Below are 17,500 nucleotides of genomic sequence, written 5' to 3' on the forward strand. Positions count from 1 at the left end.
GGATCGAAACCACGCTCTGCTAGCTAAGACGGTTAACTTGTTTGCCGAGGATTTTTTATTTTTTATAAATGAAACTTGTTAAACAGGGCATCCGTCAAGCAGAGTGGCGCAGTGGGAGCGTGCTGGACCCATAACCCAGAGGTCCGTGGATCGAAACCACGCTCTGCTAGCTAAGATGGTTAACTTGTTTGCCGATGATTTTTTTTTTTATAAATGAAACTTGTTAAAAAAGGCATCCGTCAAGCAGAGTGGCGCAGTGGGAGCGTGCTGGGCCCACAACCCAGAGGTCCGTGGATCGAAACCACGCTCTGCTAGCTAAGACGGTTAACTTGTTTGCCGAGAATTTTTTATTTTTTATAAATGAAACTTGTTAAACTGGGCATCCGTTAAGCAGAGTGGCGCAGCGGGAGCGTGCTGGGCCCATAACCCAGAGGTCCGTGGATCGAAACCACGCTCTGCTAGCTAAGACGGTTAACTTGTTTGCATAGGATTTTTTATTTTTTATAAATGAAACTTGTTAAACAGGGCATCCGTCAAGCAGAGTTGCGCAGTGGGAGCGTGCTGGGCCCATAACCCAGAGGTCCGTGGATCGAAACCACGCTCTGCTAGCTAAGACGGTTAACTTGCTTGCCGAGGATTTTTTATATTTTATAAATGAAACTTGTTAAACATGGCATCCGTCTAGCAGAGTGCCGCAGTGGGGGCGTGCTGGGCCCATAACCCAGAGGTCCGTGGATCGAAACCACGCTCTGCTAGCTAAGACGGTTAACTTGTTTGCCGATGATTTTTTATTTTTTATAAATGAAACTTGTTAAACAGGGCATCCGTCAAGCAGAGTGGCGCAGTGGGAGCGTGCTGGAGTTGCGTTCGAGCTTTTGGAGAGTGCAGGTCGTTCGATTTTGCACTCCGTGTTTTCGTCGCGCTAAGCCTAAGCGGGGTATTTTGCCAATTTATTTTTATTTCGGTTATTATTCGTGCATTTAATTCAATAGTTTATTACGACACTATAAATTTCAGGGGGGTTAAGGGGGAGTCGTGGAGATTGGAAGGGAGGGAAGATTCAAAAAGTTCCAAATGTAACCTTGAGAATCTGACCCACGCACTAAACTCGAGGGAAATTTAAATACTATTTCCCCGTGCCGTATGTATCGAATTTATTTGTTCGGGATCCTTAGTGTCGGTATTGTCACAGAGTAGGTAAATGAAATCAATTGAAGTTATGCAAAAATAGAACTCTTGGTTTATTATTGGACTTATAGTGACAACAGATTCAATTATGGTAATTATATAAGCATTGGTAATTATTTGGAGATGATTAATGCTTAATGGCTATGGTGGGCTCTTAGGGGTGTACAATGAATATAGCAGGGGTAGCTTCGGTTGGGTAAGTAATTAAATAGATTGGCTATGGTTGGCCGCATCTTTAAGTTAAATTTATACAAAATACACTTTAGAATAAATAACAAAAGAATGGAAAAATAACAATAGTTTAAAAAGTACTTATCGTTCTTCAAGTAACCGTCCTTAAACCAAGGAACGAACCGCACATAATTCTCTTCACCAAGAATTATCACGAAAAACCACGAATCCGACGCGAAATACCCGCACAAATACCGTGCACTTTAACCTTCACGTCGAACCGCGTCACCGGATGCTGTATACCACATCCTGATCAATAAACCCTTGAAGACACGATTGAAACAAAACTAAAGAAAAACTGGATTCTTGTCCAAAGCTGACTTGGCTTTATATACTAGATAAATAGATGACCCCTTATCTTATCGGGGTGTGTAAATAACTAAAAAAGTTACGGGGCTGCCAGATTAGGCCAGAGAAACGAAATGAAACCAAAACAATATATGAATGGTCCCTAGATGGCTATACTGAGGGAAAAAACGATAAAAAGTAGAAAAATAACAAGATGATCACTCCCGAAAGTTAAAGGGTCGTGATAAGTTGTTAATTTATTAATTTGGTAATCCCTCCTGGGTTTTTCTACCCAGGATGGACGCATTCAAAAGATCGGTTTTTATTGATTTTAAACGAAATCTACCAAGTTTTGAAGTTGTGTCTACGGCGGTGATTGCGAACTTTGGTCTGGATTGTGCTTCTGCTTTAGTTGTCTGTGATGAGGGTGGTTACATTCTCACCTTGAAGACTTTGGCCGATGTCGAGGGCGTTATAGATTCGGGCTTGGATATTGATGGTGAGATATATGAAATTTCAAGCGTTTCTGCGAAGACTGTGACTGTCGCCTTTTCGGACTTACCTGAGTTTGTGACTGATGAAGCCGTTTTATCCAAATTAACGTCGCTTAGCTGTGAAATCAAGGGTCCGCTTGTTTGGCATAAAAAGGCATCATTCTATTGCGGACTTCGTACCGTTCGTGTTACCTTACGTGAGAGTCTGTCATCATTACCATATCGCTTACGAGTTGCCGATGCTGTTGGTCGTGAGAAGTTTTACGCTGTCCGACATGATTCTCAGTTGAAAATTTGTAATAAGTGTTATTCTCCTGACCATATTTATCGCCATTGTCCTGATTTCAAGTGCTTTAAGTGCCAGAAGCAGGGACATGTTGTTCGGGAGTGTCCTCTATGGCCCCGGATGGCATCCCGCGATTTAGAAGCGGCGTCGGGCGGTGGTGGTGACGGTGAAGCGATGGTCGTCGATCCTGCCTCAGTCGCTATTCCTCAAGGTTCTCCGGTCCGGGCCGGTAGTGGTGACTCTTCCATCGTCGATGCCGGTGTCAAGTCTGATCCGCGTCGGAGTGCTAAGCATTCGCTGTCGTCAAGCGATGGCGATGTCGGTAAGAAGCTGTCTTCTTCTTCTGGCTCTGCTACGAAAGTTCAAAGGGTTCCCGTTGCTATGCGTCTGCTCCCTTTCAAGGGTCATCGCCGGCCTGAGTGGTGGCCTAAGGAGGTTGCTTGGCCGCCATCTTCAGAGAACGAATATTTTGCTCGGGTGTGTCGGTATCAGGGTCAGCCTGTTACCAGTCCTCTGTATAAGGACTTTGTGATCCCGGATGATTACGGTTTCAACGTATAAGTTACAAATTAATGGTGATGGATTTTCTTAATGTTTTGCGGCCTTTTCTGTGTTCTGTCGGTTCTAAGCCTTTGCTTCTCATTTTCAATAAGGAGTTTTTTTTTCGTTAATTTATTTCTTCTTAATCGTCTTTACTGCTGTTTAATATCTAATTTAGCCTATTTTTGTTCATGAATTCTTTCTACAACATGTACTGCCTAATAGTGTTTGATACGTTGCTTAATTTTTTTATTTCTCACTATTGTTTAATCAATATTATCTAATCGTTTTTCTTTCTTTATCGCTGTTCATTTTCGCGACCGATTTTTCAAATGTTACTTCGTATTTTTTTCTTGTTCTATTATCTTGTTGCATTTCGCTTTTTGTACCATACACGCGTCGTGTATTTTTTACCTCTCCGAGGGGACAAAGTCCCCTAGGAGGGGTTATACAACGACCGTGTCTGTCTGTGGGTCGGTCTGTGGGTGGGTCTGTGGGTGGGTCTGTGGGTGGGTCTGTGGGTGGGTCTGTGGGTGGGTCTGTGGGTGGGTCTGTGGGTGTGTCTGTCTGTCAGGACTGCGAACGCGTTCGCATTTTCGGTGCAAAGTGTAATCACTGCGTACGCAGTTTCTCAAAGGGTTGGCAAAACCACCGTGTGACGGTGAGCGTTAACGGATGCATTTGCGGTTTGGTTTGGATGGTGTTTTTTCGCTCACCGTCGTGACGGTTTGGTGTATTACGGTTTTTGTAATGTTTATGCGTAGGTTGTGAGTGTTGAATTTGTTGTGTTTGTGTTCTGATGGATGTGCATGTTGAGTCTGTTGTGTTTATATGGGCGTTTTCTCTCAAACTTCTTCTTAACGACTTTGGGACGGACCGAGTGCTGAGTGTAATGCTACCTCTCAACGTCCAATGGCAGGGTGTCCACCAGTTGTACACGGTATTCGTCTTAGTATCAATTTGCGATCGCATCGGGCGGGATTTGAACCCGAGACCTCCTGCTTGACAGGCGGACGTTCTACCACAGAACCACCGACACTTGTTACGCCTTATTGAAAATTAGACCTTCAGCTTTATCGGAAGCGTATTTAATAGAGTATGAAATTTTGGTTTAATTGAAATAGAATTGAAATTGAAATTATTGCATCGAAGAAATTCTAATTTAGCGTTTCTCTATTGATTAAAAACAAATGCGCCACCCAAGTTTCGAACCCAGACCATTCGGCTTGGCAGTCGAGCGCTCTACCACAGAACCACCGATAGCTGCTTAGATTCACTGAAATTAAGACAGGCATCGTAAGCATAATAGGTAATAAAGTCTTTTTTTATTAATGAATTTATGAAGGCCTAATCTGGTATTTTTTAAAGGTTAAATCTTGTTTTAGCGCAGTCAGCCGAGATTAGAGGGTTAAAGGGTAGACCCTGTGGGTGGTCCACTTTCTTAACGACCTATATATAGTTCTGTTAATTCAAAGGAGATAATTTAACGTTAATTGCTTTAAGAGGTGGCGGTTAGTCAAGTGGCTCTCTGTGCTTTGTTGATGGTAAGGTTTTTGCTTCTTGTAAATACATTTGGTGTGGATATTTGGATATCTACGATTTCTAACGCAGTCAATGATTTCTTGGGTGTGCGAGTCATTATATGATATTGGAAATTGGACGGCATTGGTCTTTTTCATGTGGTATGCGTCACAACGTCAACAGGAAGTGAACGAGTCGTCCACTACCAGATATCTACGGTATCTTCATCAAGGGCGAGTGTTGAAATAAAATGAGCGTTAAAGATGCGGCAAGTATTTCGTAAGCGAGTAATTCCAAAAAGCCTCTGTAGATATTTCTTTCATTAAAATTTGCTTCGTATTATATTTAACTGATAAACTTGTTCTGTAAAAGGGTTTAATTCAATTGTGCATTGTTATAGTACGTCTAACTTACTGTTGTAACTACTTAACTTATGATATTCTGAATAAATTAAAATTGGTCGTTTCGTCTCAATTATTTTAATTATAATTAAAATTTTATACCGGGCGGGATAGAAATGGGTTAATATTTTTAACAAATAACTCTAAATTGCGGAGATATACCTTTAAGGGTTATCTCGAGAAATTAATACCACTAGGGACAATTCTACCGAGGAGAGGTATATTTTGGCTTGCCAACTTGTTTAATGATATAATTTAAAAAAAAAAAAAAGTGGGAGCGTGCTGGGCCCATAACCCAGAGGTCCGTGGATCGAAACCACGCTCTGCTAGCTAAGACCGTTAACTTGTTTGCTAAGGATTTTTTATTTTTTATAAATTAAACTTGTTAAACAGGGCATCCATCAAGCAGAGTGGCGCAGTGGGAGCGTGCTGGGCCCATAACCCAGAGGTCCGTGGATCGAAACCACGCTCTGCTAGCTAAGACGGTTAACTTGTTTGCCGATAATTTTTTATTTTTTATAAATGAAACTTGTTAAACAGGGCATCCGTCAAGCAGAGTGGCGCAGTGGGAGCGTGCTGGGCCCATAACCCAGAGGTCCGTGGATCGAAACCACGCTCTGCTAGCTAAGACGGTTAACTTGTTTGCCGAGGATTTTTTATTTTTTATAAATGAAACTTGTTAAACAGGGCATCCGTCAAACAGAGTGGCGCAGTGGGAGCGTGCTAGGCCAATAACCCAGAGGTCCGTGGATCGAAACCACGCTCTGCTAGCTAAGACGGTTAATTTGTTTGCCGAGGATTTTTTATTTTTTATTAATGAAACTTGTTAAACATGGTATCCTGCAAGCAGAGTGGCGCAGTGGGAGCGTGCTGGGCCCATAACCCAGAGGTCCGTGGATCGAAACCACGCTCTGCTAGCTAAGACCGTTAACTTGTTTGCCGAGGATTTTTTTATTTTTTATAAATTAAACTTGTTAAACAGGTCATCCGTCAAGCAGAGTGGCGCAGTGGGAGCGTGCTGGGCCCATAACCCAGAGGTCCGTGGATCGAAACCACGCTCTGCTAGCTAAGACCGTTAACTTGTTTGCCGATAATTTTTTATTTTTTATAAATGAAACTTGTTAAACAGGGCTACCGTTAAGCAGAGTGGCGCAGTGGGAGCGTGCTGGGCCCATAACCCAGAGGTCCGTGGATCGAAACCACGCTCTGCTAGCAAAGACGGTTAACTTGTTTGCCGAGGATTTTATATTTTTTATAAATGAAACTTGTTAAACAGGGCATCCGTCAAGCAGAGTGTCGCAGTGGGAGCGTGCTGGGCCCATAACCCAGAGGTCCGTAGATCCAAACCACGCTCTGCTAGCTAAGCCGTTAACCTGTTTGCCAAGGATTTTTTATTTTTTATAAATGAAACTTGTTAAGCAGGGCATCCGTCAAGCAGAGTGGCGCAGTGGGAGCGTGCTGGGCCCATAACCCAGAGGTCCGTGGATCGAAACCACGCTCTGCTAGCTAAGACGGTTAACTTGTTTGCCGAGGATTTTTTATTTTTTATAAATGAAACTTGTTAAACAGGGCATCCGTTAAGCAGAGTGGCGCAGTGGGAGCGTGCTGGGCCCATAACCCAGAGGTCCGTGGATCGAAACCACGCTCTGCTAGCTAAGACGGTTAACTTGTTTGCCGAGAATTTTTTATTTTTTATAAATGAAACTTGTTAAACAGGGCATCCGTTAAGCAGAGTGGCACAGTGGGAGCGTGCTGGGCCCATAACCCAGAGGTTCGTGGATCGAAACCACGCTCTGCTAGCTAAGACGGTTAACTTGTTTGCCGAGGATTTTTTATTTTTTATAAATGAAACTTGTTAAACAGGGCATCCGTCAAGCAGAGTGGCGCAGTGGGAGCGTGCTGGGCCCATAACCCAGAGGTCCGTGGATCGAAACCACGCTCTGCTAGCTAAGACGGTTAATTTGTTTGCCGAGGATTTTTTATTTTTTATTAATGAAACTTGTTAAACATGGTATCCTGCAAGCAGAGTGGCGCAGTGGGAGCGTGCTGGGCCCATAACCCAGAGGTCCGTGGATCGAAACCACGCTCTGCTAGCTAAGACCGTTAACTTGTTTGCCGAGGATTTTTTTATTTTTTATAAATTAAACTTGTTAAACAGGTCATCCGTCAAGCAGAGTGGCGCAGTGGGAGCGTGCTGGGCCCATAACCCAGAGGTCCGTGGATCGAAACCACGCTCTGCTAGCTAAGACCGTTAACTTGTTTGCCGATAATTTTTTATTTTTTATAAATGAAACTTGTTAAACAGGGCTACCGTTAAGCAGAGTGGCGCAGTGGGAGCGTGCTGGGCCCATAACCCAGAGGTCCGTGGATCGAAACCACGCTCTGCTAGCAAAGACGGTTAGCTTGTTTGCCGAGGATTTTATATTTTTTATAAATGAAACTTGTTAAACAGGGCATCCGTCAAGCAGAGTGTCGCAGTGGGAGCGTGCTGGGCCCATAACCCAGAGGTCCGTAGATCCAAACCACGCTCTGCTAGCTAAGCCGTTAACCTGTTTGCCAAGGATTTTTTATTTTTTATAAATGAAACTTGTTAAGCAGGGCATCCGTCAAGCAGAGTGGCGCAGTGGGAGCGTGCTGGGCCCGTAACCCAGAGGTCCGTGGATCGAAACCACGCTCTGCTAGCTAAGACGGTTAACTTGTTTGCCGAGGATTTTTTATTTTTTATAAATGAAACTTGTTAAACAGGGCATCCGTTAAGCAGAGTGGCGCAGTGGGAGCGTGCTGGGCCCATAACCCAGAGGTCCGTGGAACGAAACCACGCTCTGCTAGCTAAGACGGTTAACTTGTTTGCCGAGAATTTTTTATTTTTTATAAATGAAACTTGTTAAACAGGGCATCCGTTAAGCAGAGTGGCACAGTGGGAGCGTGCTGGGCCCATAACCCAGAGGTTCGTGGATCGAAACCACGCTCTGCTAGCTAAGACGGTTAACTTGTTTGCCGAGGATTTTTTATTTTTTATAAATGAAACTTGTTAAACAGGGCATCCGTCAAGCAGAGTGGCGCAGTGGGAGCGTGCTGGGCCCATAACCCAGAGGTCCGTGGATCGAAACCACGCTCTGCTAGCTAAGACCGTTAACTTGTTTGCTAAGATTTTTTATTTTTTATAAATTAAACTTGTTAAACAGGGCATCCATCAAGCAGAGTGGCGCTGTGGGAGCGTGCTGGGCCCATAACCCAGAGGTCCGTGGATCGAAACCACGCTCTGCTAGCTAAGACGGTTAACTTGTTTGCCGAGGATTTTTTATTTTTTATAAATGAAACTTGTTAAACAGGGCATCCGTCAAACAGAGTGGCGCAGTGGGAGCGTGCTAGGCCAATAACCCAGAGGTCCGTGGATCGAAACCACGCTCTGCTAGCTAAGACGGTTAATTTGTTTGCCGAGGATTTTTTATTTTTTATTAATGAAACTTGTTAAACATGGTATCCTGCAAGCAGAGTGGCGCAGTGGGAGTGTGCTGGGCCCATAACCCAGAGGTCCGTGGATCGAAACCACGCTCTGCTAGCTAAGACCGTTAACTTGTTTGCCGAGGATTTTTTTATTTTTTATAAATTAAACTTGTTAAACAGGTCATCCGTCAAGCAGAGTGGCGCAGTGGGAGCGTGCTGGGCCCATAACCCAGAGGTCCGTGGATCGAAACCACGCTCTGCTAGCTAAGACCGTTAACTTGTTTGCCGATAATTTTTTATTTTTTATAAATGAAACTTGTTAAACAGGGCTACCGTTAAGCAGAGTGGCGCAGTGGGAGCGTGCTGGGCCCATAACCCAGAGGTCCGTGGATCGAAACCACGCTCTGCTAGCAAAGACGGTTAACTTGTTTGCCGAGGATTTTATATTTTTTATAAATGAAACTTGTTAAACAGGGCATCCGTCAAGCAGAGTGTCGCAGTGGGAGCGTGCTGGGCCCATAACCCAGAGGTCCGTAGATCCAAACCACGCTCTGCTAGCTAAGCCGTTAACCTGTTTGCCAAGGATTTTTTATTTTTTATAAATGAAACTTGTTAAGCAGGGCATCCGTCAAGCAGAGTGGCGCAGTGGGAGCGTGCTGGGCCCATAACCCAGAGGTCCGTGGATCGAAACCACGCTCTGCTAGCTAAGACGGTTAACTTGTTTGCCGAGGATTTTTTATTTTTTATAAATGAAACTTGTTAAACAGGGCATCCGTTAAACAGAGTGGCGCAGTGGGAGCGTGCTGGGCCCATAACCCAGAGGTCCGTGGATCGAAACCACGCTCTGCTAGCTAAGACGGTTAACTTGTTTGCCGAGAATTTTTTATTTTTTATAAATGAAACTTGTTAAACAGGGCATCCGTTAAGCAGAGTGGCACAGTGGGAGCGTGCTGGGCCCATAACCCAGAGGTTCGTGGATCGAAACCACGCTCTGCTAGCTAAGACGGTTAACTTGTTTGCCGAGGATTTTTTATTTTTTATAAATGAAACTTGTTAAACAGGGCATCCGTCAAGCAGAGTGGCGCAGTGGGAGCGTGCTGGGCCCATAACCCAGAGGTCCGTGGATCGAAACCACGCTCTGCTAGCTAAGACCGTTAACTTGTTTGCTAAGATTTTTTATTTTTTATAAATTAAACTTGTTAAACAGGGCATCCATCAAGCAGAGTGGCGCTGTGGGAGCGTGCTGGGCCCATAACCCAGAGGTCCGTGGATCGAAACCACGCTCTGCTAGCTAAGACGGTTAACTTGTTTGCCGATAATTTTTTATTTTTTATAAATGAAACTTGTTAAACAGGGCATCCGTCAAGCAGAGTGGCGCAGTGGGAGCGTGCTGGGCCCATAACCCAGAGGTCCGTGGATCGAAACCACGCTCTGCTAGCTAAGACGGTTAACTTGTTTGCCGAGGATTTTTTATTTTTTATAAATGAAACTTGTTAAAAATGGCATCCGTCAAGCAGAGTGGCGCAGTGGGAGCGTGCTGGGCCCATAACCCAGAGGTCCGTGGATCGAAACCACGCTCTGCTAGCTAAGACGGTTAACTTGTTTGCCGAGGATTTTTTATTTTTTATAAATGAAACTTGTTAAACAGGGCATCCGTCAAGCAGAGTGGCACAGTGGGAGCGTGCTGGGCCCATAACCCAGAGGTCCGTGGATCGAAACCACGCTCTGCTAGCTAAGACGGTTAACTTGTTTGCCGAGGATTTTTTATTTTTTATAAATGAAACTTGTTAAACTGGGCATCCGTCAAACAGAGTGGCGCAGTGGGAGCGTGCTGGGCTCATAACCCAGAGGTCCGTGGATCGAAACCACGCTCTGCTAGCTAAGACGGTTAACTTGTTTGCCGAGGATTTTTTATTTTTTATAAATGAAACTTGTTAAACAGGGCATCCGTCAAGCAGAGTGACGCAGTGGGAGCGTGCTGGGCCCATAACCCAGAGGTCCGTGGATCGAAACCACGCTCTGCTAGCTAAGACCGTTAACTTGTTTGCCGAGGATTTTTTATTTTTTATAAATGAAACTTGTTAAACAGGGCATCCGTTAAGCAGAGTGGCACAGTGGGAGCGTGCTGGGCCCATAACCCAGAGGTCCGTGGATCGAAACCACGCTCTGCTAGCTAAGACCGTTAACTTGTTTGCCGATAATTTTTTATTTTTTATAAATGAAACTTGTTAAACAGGGCTACCGTTAAGCAGAGTGGCGCAGTGGGAGCGTGCTGGGCCCATAACCCAGAGGTCCGTGGATCGAAACCACGCTCTGCTAGCTAAGACGGTTAACTTGTTTGCCGAGGATTTTTTATTTTTTATAAATGAAACTTGTTAAACAGGGCATCCGTCAAGCAGACTGGCACAGTGGGAGCGTGCTGGGCCCATAACCCAGAGGTCCGTGGATCGAAACCACGCTCTGCTAGCTAAGACGGTTAACTTGTTTGCCGAGGATTTTTTATTTTTTATAAATGAAACTTGTTAAACTGGGCATCCGTCAAACAGAGTGGCGCAGTGGGAGCGTGCTGGGCCCATAACCCAGAGGTCCGTGGATCGAAACCACGCTCTGCTAGCTAAGACGGTTAACTTGTTTGCCGAGGATTTTTTATTTTTTATAAATGAAACTTGTTAAACAGGGCATCCGTCAAGCAGAGTGGCGCAGTGGGAGCGTGCTGGGCCCATAACCCAATGGTTCGTGGATCGAAACCACGCTCTGCTAGCTAAGACGGTTAACTTGTTTGCCGAGGATTTTTTATTTTTTATAAATGAAACTTGTTAAACAGGGCATCCGTCAAGCAGAGTGGCGCAGTGGGAGCGTGCTGGGCCCATAACCCAGAGGTCCGTGGATCGAAACCACGCTCTGCTAGCTAAGACGGTTAACTTGTTTGCCGAGGATTTTATATTTTTTATAAATGAAACTTGTTAAACAGGGCATCCGTCAAGCAGAGTGGCGCAGTGGGAGCGTGCTGGGCCCATAACCCAGAGGTCCGTAGATTGAAACCACGCTCTGCTAGCTAAGCCGTTAACCTGTTTGCCAAGGATTTTTTATTTTTTATAAATGAAACTTGTTAAGCAGGGCATCCGTCAAGCAGAGTGGCGCAGTGGGAGCGTGCTGGGCCCATAACCCAGAGGTCCGTGGATCGAAACCACGCTCTGCTAGCTAAGACGGTTAACTTGTTTGCCGAGGATTTTTTATTTTTTATAAATTAAACTTGTTAAACAGATCATCCGTCAAGCAGAGTGGCGCAGTGGGAGCGTGCTGGGCCCATAACCCAGAGGTCCGTGGATCGAAACCACGCTCTGCTAGCTAAGACCGTTAACTTGTTTGCTGATAATTTTTTATTTTTTATAAATGAAACTTGTTAAACAGGGCCACCGTTAAGCAGAGTGGCGCAGTGGGAGCGTGCTGGGCCCATAACCCAGAGGTCCGTGGATCGAAACCACGCTCTGCTAGCTAAGACGGTTAACTTGTTTGCCGAGGATTTTATATTTTTTATAAATGAAACTTGTTAAACAGGGCATCCGTCAAGCAGAGTGGCGCAGTGGGAGCGTGCTGGGCCCATAACCCAGAGGTCCGTAGATTGAAACCACGCTCTGCTAGCTAAGCCGTTAACCTGTTTGCCAAGGATTTTTTATTTTTTATAAATGAAACTTGTTAAGCAGGGCATCCGTCAAGCAGAGTGGCGCAGTGGGAGCGTGCTGGGCCCATAACCCAGAGGTCCGTGGATCGAAACCACGCTCTGCTAGCTAAGACGGTTAACTTGTTTGCCGAGGATTTTTTATTTTTTGTAAATGAAACTTGTTAAACTGGGCATCCGTCAAGCAGAGTGGCGCAGTGGGAGCGTGCTGGGCCCATAACCCAGAGGTCCGTGGATCGAAACCACGCTCTGCTAGCTAAGACGGTTAACTTGTTTGCCGAGAATTTTTAATTTTTTATAAATGAAACTTGTTAAGCAGGGCATCCGTCAAGCAGAGTGGCGCAGTGGGAGCGTGCTGGGCCCATAACCCAGAGGTCCGTGGATCGAAACCACGCTCTGCTAGCTAAGACGGTTAACTTGTTTGCCGAGGATTTTTTACTTTTTATAAATGAAACTTGTTAAACAGGGCATCCGTCAAGCAGAGTGGCGCAGTGGGAGCGTGCTGGGCCCATAACCCAGAGGTCCGTGGATCGAAACCACGCTCTGCTAGCTAAGACGGTTAACTTGTTTGCCGAGAATTTTTCATTTTTTATAAATGAAACTTGTTAAACAGGGCATCCGTTAAGCAGAGTGGCACAGTGGGAGCGTGCTGGGCCCATAACCCAGAGGTTCGTGGATCGAAACCACGCTCTGCTAGCTAAGACGGTTAACTTGTTTGCCGAGGATTTTATATTTTTTATAAATGAAACTTGTTAAACAGGGCATCCGTCAAGCAGAGTGGCGCAGTGGGAGCGTGCTGGGCCCATAACCCAGAGGTCCGTAGATTGAAACCACGCTCTGCTAGCTAAGCCGTTAACCTGTTTGCCAAGGATTTTTTATTTTTTATAAATGAAACTTGTTAAGCAGGGCATCCGTCAAGCAGAGTGGCGCAGTGGGAGCGTGCTGGGCCCATAACCCAGAGGTCCGTGGATCGAAACCACGCTCTGCTAGCTAAGACGGTTAACTTGTTTGCCGAGGATTTTTTATTTTTTATAAATTAAACTTGTTAAACAGATCATCCGTCAAGCAGAGTGGCGCAGTGGGAGCGTGCTGGGCCCATAACCCAGAGGTCCGTGGATCGAAACCACGCTCTGCTAGCTAAGACCGTTAACTTGTTTGCTGATAATTTTTTATTTTTTATAAATGAAACTTGTTAAACAGGGCCACCGTTAAGCAGAGTGGCGCAGTGGGAGCGTGCTGGGCCCATAACCCAGAGGTCCGTGGATCGAAACCACGCTCTGCTAGCTAAGACGGTTAACTTGTTTGCCGAGGATTTTATATTTTTTATAAATGAAACTTGTTAAACAGGGCATCCGTCAAGCAGAGTGGCGCAGTGGGAGCGTGCTGGGCCCATAACCCAGAGGTCCGTAGATTGAAACCACGCTCTGCTAGCTAAGCCGTTAACCTGTTTGCCAAGGATTTTTTATTTTTTATAAATGAAACTTGTTAAGCAGGGCATCCGTCAAGCAGAGTGGCGCAGTGGGAGCGTGCTGGGCCCATAACCCAGAGGTCCGTGGATCGAAACCACGCTCTGCTAGCTAAGACGGTTAACTTGTTTGCCGAGGATTTTTTATTTTTTGTAAATGAAACTTGTTAAACAGGGCATCCGTCAAGCAGAGTGGCGCAGTGGGAGCGTGCTGGGCCCATAACCCAGAGGTCCGTGGATCGAAACTACGCTCTGCTAGCTAAGACGGTTAACTTGTTTGCCGAGAATTTTTTATTTTTTATAAATGAAACTTGTTAAGCAGGGCATCCGTCAAGCAGAGTGGCGCAGTGGGAGCGTGCTGGGCCCATAACCCAGAGGTCCGTGGATCGAAACCACGCTCTGCTAGCTAAGACGGTTAACTTGTTTGCCGAGGATTTTTTACTTTTTATAAATGAAACTTGTTAAACAGGGCATCCGTCAAGCAGAGTGGCGCAGTGGGAGCGTGCTGGGCCCATAACCCAGAGGTCCGTGGATCGAAACCACGCTCTGCTAGCTAAGACGGTTAACTTGTTTGCCGAGAATTTTTCATTTTTTATAAATGAAACTTGTTAAACAGGGCATCCGTTAAGCAGAGTGGCACAGTGGGAGCGTGCTGGGCCCATAACCCAGAGGTTCGTGGATCGAAACCACGCTCTGCTAGCTAAGACGGTTAACTTGTTTGCCGAGGATTTTATATTTTTTATAAATGAAACTTGTTAAACAGGGCATCCGTCAAGCAGAGTGGCGCAGTGGGAGCGTGCTGGGCCCATAACCCAGAGGTCCGTAGATTGAAACCACGCTCTGCTAGCTAAGCCGTTAACCTGTTTGCCAAGGATTTTTTATTTTTTATAAATGAAACTTGTTAAGCAGGGCATCCGTCAAGCAGAGTGGCGCAGTGGGAGCGTGCTGGGCCCATAACCCAGAGGTCCGTGGATCGAAACCACGCTCTGCTAGCTAAGACGGTTAACTTGTTTGCCGAGGATTTTTTATTTTTTGTAAATGAAACTTGTTAAACAGGGCATCCGTCAAGCAGAGTGGCGCAGTGGGAGCGTGCTGGGCCCATAACCCAGAGGTCCGTGGATCGAAACCACGCTCTGCTAGCTAAGACGGTTAACTTGTTTGCCGAGAATTTTTTATTTTTTATAAATGAAACTTGTTAAGCAGGGCATCCGTCAAGCAGAGTGGCGCAGTGGGAGCGTGCTGGGCCCATAACCCAGAGGTCCGTGGATCGAAACCACGCTCTGCTAGCTAAGACGGTTAACTTGTTTGCCGAGGATTTTTTACTTTTTATAAATGAAACTTGTTAAACAGGGCATCCGTCAAGTAGAGTGGCGCAGTGGGAGCGTGCTGGGCCCATAACCCAGAGGTCCGTGGATCGAAACCACGCTCTGCTAGCTAAGACGGTTAACTTGTTTGCCGAGAATTTTTCATTTTTTATAAATGAAACTTGTTAAAGAGGGCATCCGTTAAGCAGAGTGGCACAGTGGGAGCGTGCTGGGCCCATAACCCAGAGGTTCGTGGATCGAAACCACGCTCTGCTAGCTAAGACGGTTAACTTGTTTTCCGAGGATTTTTTATTTTTTATAAATGAAACTTGTTAAATGGGCATCCGTCAAGCAGAGTGGCGCAGTGGGAGCGTGCTGGGCCCATAACCCAGAGGTCCGTGGATCGAAACCACGCTCTGCCAGCTAAGACGGTTAACTTGTTTGCCGAGGATTTTTATTTTTTATAAATGAAACTTGTTAAACAGGGCATCCGTCAAACAGAGTGGCGTAGTGGGAGCGTGCTAGGCCCATAACCCCGAGGTCCGTGGATCGAAACCACGCTCTGCTAGCTAAGACGGTTAACTTGTTTGCCGAGGATTTTTTATTTTTTATTAATGAAACTTGTTAAACATGGTATCCGTCAAGCAGAGTGGCGCAGTGGGAGCGTGCTGGGCCCATAACCCAGAGGTCCGTGGATCGAAACCACGCTCTGCTAGCTAAGACCGTTAACTTGTTTGCCGAGGATTTTTTATTTTTTATAAATGAAACTTGTTAAACAGGGCATCCGTCAAGCAGAGTGGCGCAGTGGGAGCGTGCTGGGCCCATAACCCAGAGCTCCGTTGATCGAAACCACGCTCTGCTAGCTAAGACGGTTAACTTGTTTGCCGAGGATTTTTTATATTTTATAAATGAAACTTGTTAAACAGGGTATCCGTCAAGCAGAGTGGCGCAGTGGGAGCGTGCTGGGCCCATAACCCAGAGGTCCGTGGATCGAAACCACGCTCTGCTAGCTAAGACGGTTAACTTGTTTGCCTAGGATTTTTTATTTTTATAAATGAAACTTGTTAAGCATGGCATCCGTCAAGCAGAGTGCCGCAGTGGGGGCGTGCTGGGCCCATAACCCAGAGGTCCGTGGATCGAAACCACGCTCTGCTAGCTAAGACGGTTAACTTGTTTGCCTAGGATTTTTTATTTTTTATAAATGAAACTTGTTAAGCATGGCATCCGTCAAGCAGAGTGCCGCAGTGGGAGCGTGCTGGGCCCATAACCCAGAGGTCCGTGGATCGAAACCACGCTCTGCTAGCAAAGACGGTTAACTTGTTTGCCGAGGATTTTATATTTTTTATAAATGAAACTTGTTAAACAGGGCATCCGTCAAGCAGAGTGTCGCAGTGGGAGCGTGCTGGGCCCATAACCCAGAGGTCCGTAGATCGAAACCACGCTCTGCTAGCTAAGCCGTTAACCTGTTTGCCAAGGATTTTTTATTTTTTATAAATGAAACTTGTTAAGCAGGGCATCCGTCAAGCAGAGTGGCGCAGTGGGAGCGTGCTGGGCCCATAACCCAGAGGTCCGTGGATCGAAACCACGCTCTGCTAGCTAAGACGGTTAACTTGTTTGCCGAGGATTTTTTATTTTTTATAAATGAAACTTGTTAAACAGGGCATCCGTTAAGCAGAGTGGCGCAGTGGGAGCGTGCTGGGCCCATAACCCAGAGGTCCGTGGATCGAAACCACGCTCTGCTAGCTAAGACGGTTAACTTGTTTGCCGAGAATTTTTTATTTTTTATAAATGAAACTTGTTAAACAGGGCATCCGTTAAGCAGAGTGGCACAGTGGGAGCATGCTGTGCCCATAACCCAGAGGTTCGTGGATCGAAACCACGCTCTGCTAGCTAAGACGGTTAACTTGTTTGCCGAGGATTTTTTATTTTTTATAAATGAAACTTGTTAAACAGGGCATCCGTCAAGCAGAGTGGCGCAGTGGGAGCGTGCTGGGCCCATAACCCAGAGGTCCGTGGATCGAAACCACGCTCTGCTAGCTAAGACCGTTAACTTGTTTGCTAAGGATTTTTTATTTTTTATAAATTAAACTTGTTAAACAGGGCATCCATCAAGCAGAGTGGCGCTGTGGGAGCGTGCTGGGCCCATAACCCAGAGGTCCGTGGATCGAAACCACGCTCTGCTAGCTAAGACGGTTAACTTGTTTGCTGAGAATTTTTTATTTTTTATAAATGAAACTTGTTAAACAGGGCATCCGTCAAGCAGAGTGGCGCAGTGGGAGCGTGCTGGGCCCATAACCCAGAGGTCCGTGGATCGAAACCACGCTCTGCTAGCTAAGACGGTTAACTTGTTTGCCGAGGATTTTTTATTTTTTACAAATGAAACTTGTTAAAAATGGCATCCGTCAAGCAGAGTGGCGTAGTGGGAGCGTGCTGTTCCCATAACCCAGAGGTCCGTGGATCGAAACCACGCTCTGCTAGCTAAGACGGTTAACTTGTTTGCCGAGGATTTTTTATTTTTTATAAATGAAACTTGTTAAACAGGGCATCCGTCAAGCAGAGTGGCACAGTGGGAGCGTGCTGGGCCCATAACCCAGAGGTCCGTGGATCGAAACCACGCTCTGCTAGCTAAGATGGTTAACTTGTTTGCCGAGGAGTT

At 45.7% G+C, this 17,500-nt stretch overlaps 1 non-coding gene across 1 annotated transcript; it reads left to right on the plus strand.

Moving 5' to 3' along the window:
- Positions 1 to 7,558: 7,558 nt before the first annotated feature.
- On the plus strand, positions 7,559 to 7,630 carry TRNAT-CGU (transfer RNA threonine (anticodon CGU)). Its single transcript has one exon. It is a non-coding gene; the product is annotated as a tRNA-Thr (tRNA).
- Positions 7,631 to 17,500: the final 9,870 nt, after the last annotated feature.

The sequence above is a fragment of the Leiobunum rupestre genome, chromosome 2 (genome assembly GCF_980474605.1).
Source record: "Leiobunum rupestre chromosome 2, qqLeiRupe1.1.hap1, whole genome shotgun sequence".
In the NCBI taxonomy this organism is placed as follows: domain Eukaryota; kingdom Metazoa; phylum Arthropoda; class Arachnida; order Opiliones; family Sclerosomatidae; genus Leiobunum; species Leiobunum rupestre.